Source organism: Peromyscus leucopus, chromosome 13 (genome assembly GCF_004664715.2).
Source record: "Peromyscus leucopus breed LL Stock chromosome 13, UCI_PerLeu_2.1, whole genome shotgun sequence".
Classification (NCBI taxonomy): Eukaryota; Metazoa; Chordata; class Mammalia; order Rodentia; family Cricetidae; genus Peromyscus; species Peromyscus leucopus.
The window spans coordinates 478,690-497,379 of NC_051074.1; the positions used below are offsets into that span (position 1 = coordinate 478,690).

Here is an 18,690-nt window from a genome sequence, read left to right on the forward strand (position 1 = left end):
CTGTAGATAATACATTACAATTGACATGTATAAGCTTTTAACAAACAATTCAGGTAGAATAGAGATGCTTTATCAAAGTGTGTCTCCCAATAAAGTTGTTACTGGTTATTTGAGATACAATTAGATGACAATTAAAATCCATGATATTTAAACAAAGAAATATAATTTTAAAATACCACTTCAAACACATGCATTTCCTTCTTGGGGTGGGTGGCATGAGTAGAGCCCAGAGGCAGCTTGAGGTAGTCAGTTCTTGCCTTTTAACACGTGAATTCTATAGATTGAACTCAGGTCTTTAGGCTTAGAAGCAAACACCTTTACCTCCTATGCAAATTACCAGCTCAGCTTTATATATTTTTAGATTAATACTTCTATGGGGGAATAAAGATTTTTTTAATGTAGTGAAATTCATTTTTATTCTAAAAATAAGTTTCTAAATCAGGCATGAAAACCTTAAGCTATAAAACATCACTCAAAACTATTGGAAATACATGTTAAAAAATACCCAGAAAGCTTATTTCTCTGCCCTCCTTTCTCACTGGTTTGGTTCTGTAGCTTAAGTCAACTGATCACCTGGAAGAGGTCAACACAAGGAACCTTCAGTGCTGGGGGCCAAAGCAGTGTTCCTTCTTTTCAATGTCACCTTGACTTTCATTTATGTTGCTTGTGCCAGTCATTCTCAACTGTGACAACATAGTTGATGTATGCAGTTTAAGGCGGGATTTCTTCTGCCTCACAGAATATAGTCCACTAGGGCAGGGGAAGCATGGTGACAAAATCATGAGGCAGCCAATGACGTCGAGGCCAAAGTCAAGAAGTAGAGAAAGTTGAATGCTTGCATTTCTCTTTTTTTTAGTTAGTCCATGGTGCTGGTCCATGGAATGGTGCCAACCATATTTAGGGTGGGACTTTCCTGCCAGGGACCAGCCTCAGCAGTTTTGGGGTCTGAAGCATGGGATACCTGGAAGGTGCAATAATGACTCAGAAACAATGTTCGTGTAAGCTGACAGGTCACTTCAGGCTTCTGGAGTTGCTAAGTTTCTTTTTCTTCCCTGGCTTCTCTTAGCTTTAGCTTCTGCTTTTGACCTGGTAACCTCAGTCTTTTATTATTATAAGAAAAGGGGGAACAGAAAAAAAGGGAAATCACCCAATACAAAATGTTCTCATGATTCCAAAGGTTATTCTTAGAAAATCACCAATGTATTCTTCATCATCTTTTACTAAACTTAGGAACTATCCCAGACTTAACACCAAAGCAAACATAATCTATTTTTATTATTAATGATTATCCAATCTTTTGAGCACTTGACCCAAAGGGTAGCAACATGCAATTTCACAAAGAAAGGTAAAAATAAGAACAGTTGTCAGTGTACCAGACAGTCATTTCCCTCTCACACAGTCTGCTCCAACCTCAAGACCCCTGTGCCACCTAAGTTCTTCCTCAGCCCTCTGCAAACACTAAGCCCCATGACTGGTGGGCTACAATGACCTCAGACAAGAAATCTGTCCCTACTAGTCAGCAATTTCTGTCCTTCTATATCCAACAATTCCAAGGAAGACCTAATCTCCTTTTTTAGAGCTCCTATGAAAGGAAGCTAACCTTTTCTGGCAGCTCTTTTTAATCTAGGAACCCAATAAAGCTTGTAGCAATCACTCCATCAATTGTCACATTATCTCCACACTCCTTCAGGAGGAATAAAAAGTATCTGAATTAAAGTTGCCATCTCCCTTTCTTGTTTGAGGCCACTGTTTTCCTCCTATTCTAGGTACCCACACTTTTAGTTTGTCATCCCATCTATGTGTTACTCCATCTATAGTCTTCAGCCAATACCCCTTAGGATCTCAAGTTTTACACAATGTCCTTGGAATATCCTTAGAAACTGAATTATTCATTGTGGCCAATTTAAGTCCAGTGTGTTAATACACATCATACCATATGCTATAGTTGACCATACATTTGGTACATTTTATCCAAGCCTAAAAAGCTTCTCCAGGCTTCAGATTCTTTTCCATGAACTGCATAACTGCCTTAACCCCAGCCTGAGTGATCATCTCTGTATAATTTCCTGTGAAATTTACTTCACTCCTTTCCTGCATCACAAAAATCACCATTGGTCTAAGAACACAGAACATGAAGATCAGATAGAAGAAAAAGACTAGTATTACAAGAAATATTTATATGGAGGAGGACATGACGTGCATGCCATAAAGCATGACCTTGGGACCTGTAGACATTTCTGCCTTGGCCCTCTAGAGGCATGCTAAGCAGAAGATCCAGAGGGTCCACGATCTCAGGTCCCCTTTTCTCCACTCTCTGCTGGCAGCACGTCAGCCATCTTATATGCCTCAATTAACCCAGTCTAGAAACTCCCACGCAGACATACCCAGAGATTTGTTCTAGGTTATTCTAGGTCTTGTCATTTTGACAAGTAATACTTGTTGTTCAAATGAAAATGTACTGGCAGCCCTAGGTACCACTGTTCTTCCCTACTACACAATGACTGGAAGCTGATAAATCTCATCTTTGACTTCATTAAGCTAGTTCTAGTGGTAACCATTTGTCTGTGGCACCACAAAGTCCTCGACACAGAACAAGCACCCTATTTTAAGAATGATCTGAGCCTCAGACATAGGGTGTGATCCCCAAAGAAGTAACCAAAGACTCAGAGAGTCCTGTATGGCTGAATAATCTTAATAAACAGAAAAAGATGCTTGTGCTTGGAGCAACAATGATCACATGTAATAATAATAATTTATTCAATTTTAGTCATATGAAATGCAAAGAAATTTACAAATTGGTATATTGCTAAACACTTCACTATGTACTGGCAGGTATTTTCTAAACTGGGACATTTTAGAATGTACTTCTTTCAAGGAATGGACAACTGACAGTTTTTATAAAAAACAAAACTAAACTAAAAAACCAAGAGTTCAGCATCTTAAAAAAATATAAGAATTACATGAAACCTAGATGTTATTCAAGGAGTTAAAGATGCCATAGAGAACTCAGGATCACTTTCTTCCTCTGCACAATACTGCCAGCAAGGAATGCTCCCACCGGCTTTGGTGCATGCTGACTAGCCACCTAAAGTAGACTTCCATCAATATCTACATAACTTGCTTGTCACCACCATACATCCCTGCTTTATTTCCCCATCATCTTTGTCATCCTGTGACACATCAGATTATGTATTTATTCCATTTCTTTTTTCTTTACCACCAACCCAAACTATAACTCGAACTGTATAAAGGCAGAAAATACCATCTGAAGTGGTTACTTTTATATTTAAATCCCTTAAAACAGCACCTGACATGCATCCAATGAGCAAATGTTAAGTGAATATCAACTAGTCCCTCTACTCATCAACATTATGAGTCAATCTATTAGGAAACACACAATGAAAACTTGAGTTTGTGTTCAGTGTGTAGTGTTTAGTACATAGCAGGCAAAAATAAGAAAATTAGTCGGGCGGTGGTGGCGCACGCCTTTAATCCCAGCACTTGGGAGGCAGAGCCAGGCGGATTTCTGTGAGTTCGAGGCCAGCCTGGGCTACCAAGTGAGTTCCAGGAAAGGCGCAAAGCTACACAGAGAAACCCTGTCTCAAAAAACCAAAAAAAAAGAAAATTACATTTCAGTTGTAGAATTTAAGAAGTATTTAAAACACAAATAACTAAATACAACACAGAAGGGTGATAAATAAAATAGAAATCACATTTATATATGTCACTGCCTTATTTCTGAGACAAAATAGAAAAAAAAATTGCTTTGAAATCCATTTTTTAAGAAGTAAAATCCCAGGACTTCATTCTGTGGAAAATGCTATGGTAACAGACAGACTAAAATAAAAATAAATGTTCATTCAAATACTCGTTTAAAAATATGTATGATAGGCATCATAGCTTGGGCTACTAAAATAAAACACTACAGACTGGATTACTTATAAACAACAGAAGCTCATTTCTCACAGTGATGGAAACAGGAAGCATAAGATCAGGGTCCTAATATGACCAGGAAAGGATAAGGACCTTCCTCCTAACTGCAGAATGCTACCTTCTTGTTGTGTTCTTCTTAACCCCAATCATAAGGACTCATAAACAAACCACTTCCTAATGGTCTCACTGCCTGATGCCATAGGAGTTGGGATTTTAACAGACACTTGTGGGAGAACATAGTCATACATTATATGATAATTCACCTCTCCTATCCCTAGACCACCTCAAGGCTATAGAACCTGAATGTCCAGGTCTCTTGGGCTTAGAAATTCCATCATAGATTTTGATTTTGACTGAGAGGATGATAGAAATTGCAAGTTCTTAATTTGTGATTTTATACTGGAGAAACATGGTTTCTCTATTATCTGGAGTTACATTCAAAACATATGTTTTCAGACGTTTTAGTTCCATCAGAAAAAGGTCTGCAGGAATAGGAAAACCAGACAGCAGGCATTTGTGTGTTTTTTATGAGAGTAAATTATTAATTTAATTAAATTTTATGAAAATTAAATATGTATATCCCAAATAATCTAGAGAGTTCACATGAAAACAATCACACAATATCTTATGAGTGGTTGTTCATAGTAATTGTTAGTATACTCCAAACCCTAGAAGCAATCCAATACCTAGCAACAGTTCAATGGATAAACAACTTGACTGGATCTTAAAATTGTTAGGTTACATGGAAAAAATATAGACACAAAAATGAACTGTTGGGTACAAGGATGTAGTTGTATAGGAGAAATGCATTCCAAGGTTTCCCAGTGCCATTGAGCACTGACAACAAGAATTTGCATATTTCAGAGTAGTTAACAAAAGATTTATATGTATGATTAGTATATCAATTAAAATTACTTAAAGTTACTTAAGAAAGAAAATTAATTTTAGACTTTCAGCTATATAATTTCTAGAAAATATAAACCAGTTCCTTAGAAACGAACTGTAGCTGGGCAGTGGTGGCACATGTCTTTAATCCCAGCACTCGGAAAGAAGAAGCAGGTGAACCTCTGTGAGTTCAAGGCCAGCCTGGTCTACAGAACTAGTTCCAGGACAGCTAGGGCTGTTACACAGAGAAACCCTGTCTTAAAACAACAACAAACAAACAAGCAAAAAACAACCATAACCAGACTGTAGACCAGTCACTATAAAGAAACACCAGTGGGAAGAAAGGATAGATTTTAAAAGGAGGCCAAGGGAATCATTTTAGAGTGCTGGGTGTATTTCTTATGCTTGTTGTGATGATGTTTTATAGTAGTATAAAATATATAAATATATGAAATATAAAGTATAGTAATAATAAAATATAACTTTCATATGTAGTTTATTGTACAAAAGATTGTACTTCAATAAAGTTGTTTAAAAAAGAAGAGAAAATAAATGCTACATCTCACATTCATCAAAAGATAATTTTGAGGGGTTGGAGAGATGACTGAGCAGTTGAGAGTGCTTGCTGCTCCTCTAGAGGACACAATTCTCAGCCTTCACAGCAGGCAGCTCACAACTCCAACTGCAAGAGATCTGATACTCTATTTTGGCTTTTACAGGTCCCTGTATTGAAGCACGTGCGCGCGCGCACACACACACACACACACACACACACACACACACACACACACACACCATACACACAAATAAAATGAAAACAAATCTTTTAAAAAGAGAGAGAATTTTGATGCCTGACCTATCCTCATGAAAACTCACTGGCACAAGGGTTAGAATATATTAGGTACCAAATGTATCCATGCCATTTTATGTGTTCACTTATAAATAATAAGCACATACACAATGCTTGCCATAAACAAATGTCATATGTTAATTTATTTAGTTCATTTTTAAAACCCCGAGGGGGTCACATTTTATCAAACATTTAAAAAATAAGAAAACAAAGCCAGACAAATACCCTCTTCTCTAGGTTAAGATATTGAGGCATAGAGAAGCAAAGACTAAAGCTACTCATAGGATTGAAGTTTCTGTATAAGCATTGTGTCTGGGGAAAGAGCTCCAATACACAACCATATGGAAGGAGAGACTTTGGAAATTCAGAAAAGGCAGCCTGGGTTGTGTGCCTGGCAGTTAGAGATGTCTTTAGAAAAGAACAGGATGTTTGCTGAGCTTTGAAGGATAGAACACTTTGAAACTGAGGGAAGGTGCAGTGTTTCTCAGACAAAGATGACTGTCAGCATGACAAAGCCCAAGAAGGTATTACTCAGTCTTTGGTGAAATTCCTAAAAGGGTGAGTTAAACCAAAACCCACTGACACTTTGTCTAATAAATATTGCAGGCAGGATATAAATAGCTGATCCCTGGGGGGAAAGGATGAGGGAACTGTCTCCTCTGGCAGGCACCCATCTACAGGAAGTCCTTGTGGACCTAGAGCTGACTATTTAATGATTAATGAGGCAGTTCTTTTATTCAGTGTATCATACAACTGGGGAAACTGTTGGGACTTGGCAGCTTGAACTGATAGAGAAAAGGAAATACTGCTTTTACATGTGTCAGTGGCCAATGTTAAAACATAAAACCAGATCCCAGAATTACTAATTAGTACAACAAATACATTGCTTTCATGATTTTTCCTTGGTGGTGAAGGTGACATAACCAGACATCGAGGAGTCAAAACTAATACTTCCTAAACTCACATATAAAGGAAAGAAGACATTCTTCCTACTAAAGAGCGAAACAAAGAGAGGGCATTCAGAGCTTGGAGATTCATATGGGGATACAGGATGAAGTCCAAGAAGCATCACATGCCGATACAGGAAGCTTATAAAGCAACAGCAAAAATTCCCAGCTTGCAATATTGCAAATAGGAGGGCAGATTTGTGATGGAAGTCACCCTGAACCTCTGCTGACTCAAAGATAAAAGTAAAATGGGTAAGAGACAGGACATTGCTGGGCCAGCTGAAAGAAGCAGCCTGAAATAATGTGGAAGACTAGCACCTTGAATTACTTATGCAATTTTGCCACTGCAGATGTGGGAAATTGGGACGCACAGTAGTAGGATCCATTCATTCTTCATATATATAACTGAACATGAAAGAAAATATCTGTTTGCATAAAAGGAGATACCCTATAATAATTCTAGAGAGGAAATAAGTTATTCAAATACATACACTGTCTGAAAGGATGTCTTGCCCCCATTTTAAAAGTACAGATGTCTTCACTCAGATGAAAACAAGAAATAAAAACAAGTGGCACACTATATATATAATACGGAATCAAAGATGGGTTGAATCAAAATTGTGAAGCTGTAAAGATTTGATTAATGTCACAACCCAAAAGATGGCTTAAGTAAGAGTTTAGTGGGAAAAAAATCAGCTCAGAAATAAAGCCTACAAGAAGCAGCGGAAGAAAAATACCACAAAACACCCATGAAAAAAGTTCAGTAAGCAAAGTAGTGAGTAGAGTGAACACAGATGAAAGTGAAGGGGAAGATGATATGTGTGGAAACAGCACAACAATAGTCAGATAACTGTCATTACTAAAGAAAACTTGCCAGGTGGCCATGGCACACACTTTTGATTCCAGCACTTGGGAGGCAGAGCTAGGTGGATCTCTGTGAGTTCAAGTCCAGCCTGGTCTACAGAGTTAGATCCAGGACAGGTACCAAAACACACAGAGAAACCCTGTCTCAAAAAACCAAAAAAAAAAGAAAGAAAGAAAAAAGAAAAAGAAAACAACAACAAAAAGAGAGTATAGAAATTAAAAAAAAAAAACAATACCTCTATTAAACTTCAAAAACAAAAAAATTTGAGGAAATTAAGGCTAAATGACCAATAACTCTATGATTACATATAGTAGACACTGACTTAAATTTTTCCACAACAGTGTGAAGTCCAGTGAGGCACGAAGGATAGTCACAAAATCCTCCAAGACTTAGGACTGGCCAAGCCATGGGTCACGTGTGAAAACAAAACAAAACTGGTAATTTTAGACATAAAATAAGAAGTGTGGTTTGCAAAAGTCCTTAGAATGGTACTAAAGATGTATTTTTAAGTAACCAAACTGTAAATGGAATAACATCGAACCCATTTAGCTCTATGAGCTAAGAAATGTAAGGACTATAAATAACAATAAAGTAATAATTAGAAGCTAATATCCATTAGCTAGGTAGGTCAGCCACTATTATAAATCCATATAACATTACTATGAAATGTGTATTATTGTTCTCATTATCCACCATTCATCTATGTGTCTTTCATCTATCAACTAGCTACACTTAGAAGTTAATTAACAAATTACAAATCTTACCACCTGAAAATACAGAGATAAGATAACTGAAAGAAATGAGGATAAAAATCTAAGAGGTTGTTCATGTTCTCATCTTCTGTACTGAGAGGACTGGCATAGCAGCAACTTAATTAAAATGACTATGTCTGAATTAAAGGCATAAAAGTAATCACTAAGGTAAAGAACATAGTTCGATGACATGTATAAGTTGAGAGAGATGGAGATTAGAAATATAATTATTTGAATCACCAATTATAATAAAACATGACTTAGTTTCTCAAATTAAAATTTGAAAATTAAAAGATTAAATAAGCTAGAAAAATTACTGCATATTCAACAATAAAATGATCATAGATATATATTCAATACTATATCATTTGCAAGAAGCAAACTGACAGAAAATTACAACAAAATGATGAAGGTACTGAAAACAACTCCTGGAAATAAAGTGGAGGAGGCAGTTTCCAGTTCAGGGAAGATAAAATTTAGGAAAAAAGAAATTAATTCATTGAAGATGATACTCCATATTATGAATCTAATAATCTTGATTATTTGCCCCTCAAATAATATATAAGCAACATTAGAAAACAAAGATACTAAGAAATGCAAAAAGTAATTAGACTTTATAATCCATCCTTATTATTGCTTAAAAAAATTGTCAGTGAAGAAACATGAGGGCATAGCAGATGCAAATAAAAAGCAAATAATATACATCAAGCTAATTGTATATGTAACACACGCAAAAAATACAGTGCTTTCAAGAGAGTTAGAACATGCCAAATGTATTAGTCACAAAAAAAGTGACAAGTAGAAGTTATGTTAACAATAAACACATTAAATAGAAGAAAATATCAATCCAAGGAAGTAATGAGCGTCATAGGACTCCTTCCAAATTAAGTTAACTAGTCCTTATTCCAGTTAAATTATTCCACAGTAGGAGTCTGCAATTTTTTCTGCAAGGTTCAGACACTAAACACCTTTGACTTCACAGGCTTCCTGGTTTCTACTCAATCTATTTGACTCTGTCCATAGAATGCTAATGGCTGAAATGAGTAAACGAATAGTCATGGTTAACTGCATTCTATAAAATTTTATTTACAAAACTGAGCTGACAACACAACAGATTGCAAAGCATGTTTTAGAACACAGTTGTTAATCCTTTTTTATAAAATAGTAAAAACATTGATAATACATTCCCTACAGCATAACCATGATATTAGCTCTTACAAATAGCCATGCAAAATTGTTCAGCAAAATATCAGCAAGTAAAATTCAACAGCACACTGAGGGAATGCAAAATAATCTGGTGGACTCTATTCAGCAATGTAAATATGGTTCAGGATTCTAGTAGTTCAAAAATAAAATTTCTAATACCTGTTGCTCATGAGGAAAATACCTCTTACAACGGCTTTGGGAAGACAATTCCTTTCCAAGATAAGTTTTCACTAATCTAAAGGCCAGAAGCATACTCATGAGAGCGTGGAAGATTTCCCTTTGAACATTAAGATGACAGCTGGGTGTGATGGCTCACAGCTTTAGTCCCAGCATTTGGGAAGCAGAGGCAGGCTGATCTCTGTGAGTTTGAGTCCTGCCTGGTCTACAGAGTGAGTTCCAAGACAGTAAGAGCTACACAGTGATTTGTTGTCTAAAAGACTGGTGATGAGAAAGGGAAAATATAAAACTACAGAGGATTAGGAAGCAACCATTATTGATAGTTTCTATCATTTACCTAAACATCTCGAGACTCACTACAAATAATAATCAGAAAAGTGGCTCAGTATATGTATCCATCTTTTTGTGTCTGAATATGTATGTGCTTAAACATACAATAATAAATATAATAAAAATCAAATTTTAAAAACCACAAATTAATAAATCACTCATGTCAAATCTTATTCAAAAACAAATAAGCAAACAACCCCCAAAATTCCAGACTAAACCCCACCATGGAGAGGGGATCTGGGCACAGGATCTCACCTCTAGCCATGGAGCAAATGGGAATTGTTAGCTGTTGGGAGAAGGATAGACAGTTTGCTTTAAAAGTGTCACCCGTTAAGTCAGCCACATTCCAGTGGGAGACCACACATCCAAAAACACTTGGGCAACACAAGATGCTCTTGAAGGATTGAAAATGAAGGAGACAAAGTTGGGTGGGTAGGACAGACAGGCTGGACTTAGGAAGAGCTGGAGTAGTAAATATGATCACAATCTGTTGTGTGAAACTCTCGAAGAATTAATAACAAAAAAGAAAATTACAACAATAAAGATTATACATATGAACAGATACACATGTATACACTAAATTCAGAATGTTGTAGCTTGCTTCTCTGTTCCTGTGATAAAACTATGACAAAAAGCAACTTAGGCAAGGAAAGTCAAGGCAGGAGATCAAGGCATGAACCTGGAAAAAGGAACTGAAGCAGAGACCATGGAGGAACACTGGTTACCAAAGGTTCAGCTACCATTTTAATATAAACCAGGCCTTCCTGGCCAGGGATGGTACTGCCCACGGTGGGCTGGGCCCTCCTACATTAATTAGCAACTAAGAAAATGTCTCAGCCGGGTGGTGGTGGCGGCGGCGGCGGCAGCGCACGCCTTTAATCCCAGCACTTGGGAGGCAGAGCCAGGCGGATCTCTGTGAGTTCGAGGCCAGCCTGGGCTACCAAGTGAGCTCCAGGAAAGGCGCAAAGCTACACAGAGAAACCCTGTCTCAAAAAAACAAAAAAAAAAAAAAGAAAATGTCTCACAGGCTTGCCCACAGACCATGCTGATCCTGGCCATTCTTCAGGGGAGGTTTCCTCTTTCCAGGTGCCTCTAGATTTGTACTAACTTGACAGCTGAAGCTGGCTATGACGCATAGCAACAAACACTGGCAGTGCCAGGTCCTTCTCTATTCCTCTCTGGTTCCCTTGAGACAAGTTCTGTCACTGAACCTGGAGTTCACTGCTTTTCAGCTAGCTGCCTGGTTACCTAGTCCCAGCCCTCCCCCTTAGTGCTGGATTTCAGCCATGGTACTGGGCTTTTTATGTGGGTTCTGGGCATCCTAAATCAGATCATTGTGGTTTCTATGCTTACTCACTCAGACATCCCCCCAGACCCAGAAAAACTTTTAACATTCAAGCATTAGTAAGACACCCAAAAAAACCAGTTCTATAGAAAGCACATCTAATATCTAACGTACCTAATCTCAGCTAAGACTCAGTGTCATAAGTTATTAACTCTTCTTCCATTTCTCAAGACTCATGGCCTTCTAAAGAAAATAACTACAAATCTAAAGACAGCAGCAACCAACAAGCAAAACAGATCAGTGCTTGAGAGGAGGTTAGTGAGCTGAAACTAGTTCTATTATAAACCTAATTATTTTTTGCAGTGTCTCACTAAGCATGAATAGATAGATCAATGAGTAACTATGTAAATAGATCTATAAACATATGGGATTTTAGTTTAGTTATTCCTATCAATGGGAACAGTCTGGATTATTCAGTAAATGTTAATGAGGCAATTCGGTAGCCATTTCAAGAAAGCCACTCCATTACCTCGCCATACGTTCTACAGCAACATTCAGATGCAGCTTCAAACAACACCATGGAATTTCCAGGGTATGTTCAGTGCAGGGCAAGTCTTCTCGAATTGAACACAAAGTACAGAAGGGCTAAACACCATTACTATATAAACAACAAAATGTACTCAGGGACAAAAATTATCACAAATAAAGCCAAACGGTTTTTCAAAGACAAATTATGGACTTCAGTATTTAAAGGAAACCATCACAAATCAAAAAGGAACTGTAAAAATGTCTAAGTGATGGCTGGAGAGATGACCCAGTGGTTGAAAGTGCTTGCTGCACAAGGCTGATCTGGTTTCCAATTCCCAGAACCTCCCTAAAAGCCAGGTATAGCTGCATTACATCTGTAAACTCCAGCCTGCCTATGGGAAGATGGCAGGGGCAGGACTGGGAAGTGGGGGCAGACAATCTACAGAAGCTCCTGGGCCAGCTAGCCTGGCTTATGCAATGACTTGTCTCAAAACTAGGTGGAGAGGCCAAGACTGCCTCCTGAGGTTGTGTTCTAACCTACACACATGCCCTATGGTGCATGTTCACTTGCACCAATGTACATGAGCATGCACACTAACCCACCACACACACACACATACACACATACACACACACACACACACACACACACACACACACAGATACACACGCATCCCATATATATATATATATATATATATATATATATATTTAATTTTAACTTAAAGTTTGCCATTTCTTTTCCATTTCTTCAGTTATTGTGCTTGGGCTTCTTTTTTTCCTCTATGTTGAGCTCAGTTTTCTTCTGGCATCTAGAGGTAGATATTACCCTATTGATTTTGGACTTTTCTTACTGTCAAATGTAAACATTGAAATTGGCAAAGTTCCTTTTAGATATGTCTAGAAATCCTTTTACTTGCTATATTTCTATTATCTATCACCCAAAATATTTTAGCTATCTGTATAATATCTTATCTGACTCATGGGTTTTAAAGCTGTGTCTTACATAATTCTAAATATCTGGAGATGTCACATCTCTCACTGGTATTGCTTTCTACTATATAATATATCAATCTTTCACATTTTATTGATTTATGGCTCTGGAAAATAGTCACCTTGATAATGTAGTGTGTGCATCGAGATTTGTGTTATATAAATATCCCCAGGATTAAGTTGATTAGGAAGGCCATTAATATTGCTTGTGTACTTGTTGTTTGGCAAGGCTGCTTTATTATGTCACTTCTTAACAAGTTGCTGCAATCTTCAGCTATAGTGGCACATTTGAGCAAAGGTGCACAGGGTTTGTATTTTATCTGTATTAATTTTATATACCATAGATGCTGCAGACATTGAAACTCTTACTGGACACATTCATGATTGTCGTGTATTTCTGATGACCACATTTTAGCACAAAATATCCAATTTTGTTTCTTACTCAACTTTTCATTAGTAGTCTACTTTATTTATCATGAATATAGGCATTCTATTGTTCTTGTTATAAAGGTTTATAATCTAGATAACTATATTTACTAATAATTACAGTCTGTACATAACTACTTTTGCTTATGCACAAAGTATACTTGTAAGTATGTTTTCTGTTTTGAATGTTATGACATGTCATGTATTACCTCTTGAAAAAAATAAATTAAGTCCTTCTTCTAAAGTAATGCACATTTAAGCATTTTAATCCTATAAGAAGGATAATGAGTTTGAGGCCATCTTATACTGTATAGTAAGACCCTGCCTCTAAACAAAACAGAAAATTAAAATTAAAATACACAATTTAATATTTTGTGCAGTGTGGTTCAGTAAATTCTTTCTTTTGAATGGACATGTTTATAAAGAGTGAATTGGTCAGCTCTTTACAGGCAGAGAGAAATCTTCAGCCATAAGACTGTTAGCATCACCTTCTCTTCCCAAGCAATACAAGGTCATACAGAATTTGTCTATACTATGCATGAGCGCTGGTTTCTGAGTACCATGAAGCTTGGTGTCCAGTTGCAAGCTGGCCACATATGTGACTTAATCTTCAGTTACATATTGAGACTTTTCCCTTGATCTTCTCTGTCTGCCTCTGTAATATGCAGTTAATGCTAGTTATTAGCACCAAATCATACTGAAGAAGGAGATAGAATATTGCCACATTCAAGTATGTATATATCCCCATATACAAATACGTATTTCAAATGCTTCTATACCAAAGTACTGCCACAAAATGGAAAGAGATAATTTACTGCTCACAGAGCTCTACATTCAGACTAGCTATTCAAATTTGTGAAGTCGTTCTCATTGAGTAATTTGAAATTTGCATTTTTAACAATTCATTTTGTGTCCAGAATGTGTGAAATATTGGAACCTTCCTTTCCTTGCATGTGAATGCTCACCTAAATAGTCAACCAGTGTATTCCTTAAGGTTTCAGGGGGATATGGGAATTACTTTCTAAAAACATAACAAAACATACCAAGATCCTCTCTTCTACATGGGACTCCTACACATAGGCCTGAATGACATGCTATCTCAGACTACCAAATTATGTCTTTTGTCATGGAATCACACCTAACAAAGTAGGAGTTATAAGCCAGTTTGGGGGCTTTGATGTGAGTGAAACTAATGGTACTTGTTTATGGCCCTCAGAGACTGTTTCACTGAGGCTGAAATTTATCAAGTAATTACTTGGTGGAAGGGGGAGCCTGAGCCATGTTTTATGTTCTAATGTCTCCAGTCAATTATAACTTCTCTAAACTACTCCCATTAACCTCTGTTAATTGTAGCATATATCTCCATGACAGAAAGGAAGCTAGTCATCTATGTATACTGCAGTTTTTAATCTCAAACATAAAATATTCTGCTTTGACTAATAGTAAGTACCCCTCCATTCAGGATATGAATGAGAAAGCTGTGGATGTCACTTTGATCTTCTTGTATCTTAACCAGATAAATAGAATGAAAATAACAAACACAAATTATTGTTATAAGATTTACATTCAAGCTGCCCAACCAACTCTCTGAAATCATTCACTGATAATGGCCCCTGGTTTGAATTCTCACAAAAGAATGAGAAATGAAGTGTTACTACAGATTTAGCTGCTTCCTGAGTAGGACAGGAGTATTTCCATGAGAACAGACATCAACAACAAATAGATGTAATTTCTACTAATCTTTGCAATATCAGTCATCATCAGAAATTTACCTTCTTCCCACTGGAAAGGAGTTATTCCAAAAAACCAAACCTGTGTTTTCTAAAAATAAATTAGATTAAGGCCTGGGAGAGCCTAGCACTGTGCCTGACTTCTGGTGAGCCCTGGGGAAATAGAATCAATGTTAGCCAAAAGGTATGAATAAGAGAGAAAAACTATTATAATTTCTCTGTATGTTGGTTAATTGGGTTCTGTGCATTTTTTGATTGGTAAGTTGGTGTGTTTTGATGACAAAAAATGTTGATGAAAAATTAAGATTTATTTATTTCAGTCTCTGATACAGGTCTCTAGAATGGCAGCCTGGGCAGCAGTCCTGCATGAGCTGCCTCTAAAGTACACACACACACACACACACACACACACACACACACACACACACTCTTTCTACTCAAGAGTTGGCCATTTTGCATGGTTTCTCATCTGTACTTTTTTTTTGCCACCTTGTGAATCCATCAGAATATTCAGCCACACTTTCTCAGTAAAATCAGATGCTCTCCATTTCGCCATCATTCTCCACTCTGATAACTTTGTGATAACATTCATCAATCTGATCTGGAATTTTCTCTCTCCAAATCTACCTTCTTAATGGATCATATTCTTTCAGGGAACAAACTTGAGCAGTAACAAACATTTTGATCTTATTTATGGTTTTTATTGTTAATCCTTACCAGAGTGTCTGATACATAAGTATCCAAATGATTTAATGCACAAATGTATAAGTAAACCACACATTCACTAGCAACTTACACTAGAGCACCAGGGGAAATTTTGTTGGTATGCTGATGTCTATCTGCTTGAAAGGAAAAGCTGTATAATTTGCTCCTGAAAGTGTGTACCTAAACACTGAATATTTTGTATGTCTATTTTTTTTCTTAAAAATATCATGACCTTAGCCGGGCATTGGTGGCGTACGCCTTTAATCCCAGCACTCGGGAAGCAGAGCCAGGCGGATCTCTATGAGTTCGAGGCCAGCCTGGGCTACCAAGTGAGCTCCAGGAAAGGCGCAAAGCTACACAGAGAAACCCTGTCTCGAAAAACCAAAAAAAAAAAAAAAAAAAAAAAAAAAATATCATGACCTCTTCCTCAAATATAAAGATGAATACTTATTCCTTTTAAATCCGAGAAAGTGCACTTTAAGTAACACTTCCCTTTCAAATATAGTCAACTAAAACTAAACAAAAATCAGGTGCCCAACAATTTTCAAGAAAGATTAATTCTCCTCAACTCCAGAATTTATCTAATTGTCTAGATGGTCTATACATTTTCTAAAATCATAGCAATGATAAGCTTCTTGAATCTAAGACTATCTTTCATTGGATCTAAGAATTTCTCTTATATTCTAACTCTTATAGATACCGTAATTTATTCCTAAAGACTCCATTGCCATGTTTGATTCCATTTTTTTTTATCTGCACAACTCACTGTCTCATATATGAAATGGGGACAAAGGTCACAGAAGGGTAATGGCGTCTTATAGCCAGGCAGTGGTGATGTACACCTTTAATCCAAGCATGCAGGAGGCAGAGGCAGGTGGATCTCTGAGTTCGAGGCCAGCCTAGGCTACAGAGAGAGTTCAGGAAAGGCGTCAACGTTACATACAGAAACCCTGTCTTGAAAAACCAAAAAAAAAAAAAAAAAAAAAAAAATCACTTGTAAGTCAGCATGGTGGCATATATCTGTAATTCCAGTACTTAAGTGACTGAGGCAGATAGATCGTAAGTTCAGGTCAATCTTAACTATATCAAGTGACTGCATCTCAGAAAATCGAGAGGCAGAGAGACAGAGACAGTGACAGGGAGACAGAGAGGAAACCACTGTGATGGTCCATCTTCTCTTCATGGTGGGATTGATTGGAATACAAAATGCCTAGGACATTAGTGTGTCACATCTTAATCTGTGTCTGTGAGGACATTTCCACAGAGGATCAACTGGAGAGAGAAGAACCAGCTTGAAGGGGGTGGCACAGCCAATGCATTGAAGGCAATACTGAATAAAAGGGAAAGTAAAGAAAACCAGATGAGTGGTGGTGTTCCTATTATTCTGTCTCCCAGTGTGGAGATGTGAACATAAAGAACTGTAGCTTCTAGACCAGTGGTTCTCAACCTGTAGGTTTCAAATGACCCTTTCATAGGTGTTGCCTAAGACCATCAGAAAATACGGATATTTATATTGCGATTCACAGCAGTAGCAAAAGTACAGCTATAAAATAGCAATGAAAATAATTTTATGGTTGGGGGGGTCACCACAATATGAGGAATTGTATTAAAGGGTTGCAGCATTAGAAAGGTTGAGAACTATTGCTATAGACTAGTCAAAAGTTTCCTCCATCCTGTCTGGTCCTGCAGCCACTCATACTGTGTGACTGTGGGGCCAAGTGGGACAAAAGAAAATTTTTGACTACATTTGGCACTCACTATTGGGCATTGATCCACATAGACCTAAGAAAGCTTAAAAATTCTGAATGCACAGAAACGGAGCCACACTAGGCTTCCTAGTCTCACAATCTCATGCCAGTAGCAGTGCAGAGACTCATCAACCAACAGCTGCCTGTGAGATAGAGGTGGCCACCAACCACCATAATCTAAGCAGTAGTGTAAAAATGTACCAAGGCTTGGAAGAGAAAGGAAAAAGAGGATAGGTAGTTATATAAAGAAATGGTTTAAAAAAATAAAGTCTTTAAAGAGATAATAAAAGTAATATAAAAAAATAAGCCATGTAAAGATGGAAATCACACAGAGAGTCTGGATTATATTGTCTTTGGGATTTTTAACCGCAGAAAGACATTTGATTATAAAGACTGCTGAGTTATATATATATATATATATATATATATATATATATATATATATATTAAAGATATCTTGACTTCAAAGTTTGTATCTAAGGATATCTTTGGAAAAGAGGTTCTGCTTTTGTTTCCACAGAAGATGAGAACCTGTGGATTGCTTCTAGGCTAATATGGTTTGATCAGCCAAGACCCCCTGACAGGTCTCTGATGACACCATGGCCCAGATGATCCAACATCCAGAACAACTTCAAGGCAACTGGCTCACAAACGATTCCAGTTGGGACTTGACCATAAAATTCTTAATTTTCTCAGGATCCCCATAAGATTGCCAGCGCCTCATCCAGTAGGAAGTAGAATGAGAAGCTATGCCCAAATTTCCAAAACATTGTTTATAAGAGTTTATTTTTATTTAAAGGGGTTGCATATAATTGCAATCTCTTTCTAAAAAAGAAAGGGGGATACGATACAGAAATGATAGGATAAAAGGATAGCTTATTGAAGCTACTTTTAAAGAGCAACAACTTGTTTAAAACATTTTATATTGCTGTGGATTTTAGTTTATTGATACAATTTTAAAGTTAATTTTGTTATACTGTAAGTATATTTTTACTCTTGTTTAAGATATTGTGTTTATACAACTCATTTAATATTGTAGTGTATCATAAAGAAATACAGATTAGTAGTTGATCATTTATGATAATCAAACTTGTAGTCATATTAGGTAAGTTTTCTAGGTATACATAGATCTATTTCAATTAGGTGTAATCTTCAAACACTTCAAAGACCTACAGAATATGGTATTTAAAATGTTTTAAGAACTTTGACTTTCTGGACATTAAGACATGTCTGCTCCTGGCAGCACCAATCTACTTCAGAGAAGATAATGTGCATTGAAGAAACTCATTGTGGAGTTTGCTTTCTTTGTGGCAAAAGTTAGCCACTGGGG

The 18,690-nt window shown here is 36.9% G+C and overlaps 1 long non-coding RNA gene across 4 annotated transcripts in view; it reads right to left on the reverse strand.

Moving 5' to 3' along the window:
• The window catches only part of LOC114682934, a 108,951-nt gene that overhangs the window by 15,583 nt on the left and 74,678 nt on the right, over positions 1–18,690 (reverse strand). The gene's annotated exons all lie outside the window — the stretch shown is intronic.